Raw genomic sequence first — 1387 nt, forward strand, 5'->3', positions numbered from 1 at the left:
CCTCCTCTTCTTCCTCCTCCTCCTCCTCCTCTTCTTCTTCCTCCTCCTCCTCCTCTTCCTCCTTCTCCTCCTCCTCCTCCTCCTCCTCTTCTTCTTCTTCTTCTTCTTTCTTCTTTTCTTCTTCTTTTCTTCTTTTCTTCTTCTTCCTCTTCTTCTTTTCTTCTTCTTCTTCTTCTTCTTTTCTTCTTCTTCTTCTTCTTTTCTTCTTCTTCTCCTTCTCCTTCTTTTTTCCTTCTCATCCTCCTCCTCTTTCTCCTCTCCCCTCTTCTCTGCCCCCTCCTCTTTCTCCCTCTTCTTGAGACAGGTTTCTTTGTATTGTGTCTGGTTTCAAGCTCTGTACCACCACCACAGTCACCACCTGACTTCCTAAAGCTGAGTCAAAGCTGGTTTTCAATTTCAGCTGGGTATTCAGTCACCCAGAATTTTACATCATCTGTGTAAAATACAACATGTAAAAATATCTTAATATGTTTTAGATTGCTAAAATATAGTCTTTGTTTTAATTAGCAGAAGAATTATTTTAAAATTACACCCTTAGTGACAACCTTTGCTTTATCCTTAAAAGCCATCCTGGAGCTCAATGACAAATAATAAAATACCTTACCAAGAAAACTTAAAACCCTTAGCACATGGGCATTTAGATAACTCCGGTCTCATTAGAGAATCAGTGTTTGATCAAATGTTTGCAGTATCTGACCATCCTCAGGGGCAGATGTAGGAATGAAGGCAGGTGTAGCTCAATTGGCTGAGTGCCCTCCCACCATGCCTGAGGCCCTGGGTTAGAGCTTTAGCAACCCATACATTGGACATGGTTTGGCATCCATGACTGTCACTCCAGCCCTTGGAGGTGAGGTAGAGGGATCAGAGGTTCTGGGCTATGCTCAACTGCACAGGTCTAAGCTTCTTGAAAGCAAATGTAAGGAGGTCCTTATATACTTAAGGAGTTAAGCTTTTTCTAAATTTGAGGTACTGTGTATTCCAGTGTGATTTGTGCTCAGTTTTCAGAGTTCTTGCAAAGACTGTGCTGAGGCTGAGCTCTTCACCAGGAGCTAGTGTGTGAGACTCAGAGGCCCAGCAGATACCCACTCATTTGTTGGCGCTTCATCCTGAACAAAGGCGAGGAAGAGGGAAAGCTACAATAAGGGTGGGTGAACCAACCATCACAGAATATCGTGTTTTTAAAATTTAAAACACTTCTAGAACTCCTGGCTAGAAAACATCACTTAAAATGACAAACTGCCTTTGCTAAACCAAATGAGGGAACCCTCGTCTTTTCACAGTTCCTGCCTTAGACCAGATTCAGCCTAGAAGCTGGTCCCGAGGTCACAGCCTTCCGGCCTTGCACATGACCGAAATCACCACCTCCAGGAAGCTGCTCAGAGAAACA

This window comes from Mastomys coucha, unplaced genomic scaffold (assembly GCF_008632895.1).
Source record: "Mastomys coucha isolate ucsf_1 unplaced genomic scaffold, UCSF_Mcou_1 pScaffold12, whole genome shotgun sequence".
Classification (NCBI taxonomy): Eukaryota; Metazoa; Chordata; class Mammalia; order Rodentia; family Muridae; genus Mastomys; species Mastomys coucha.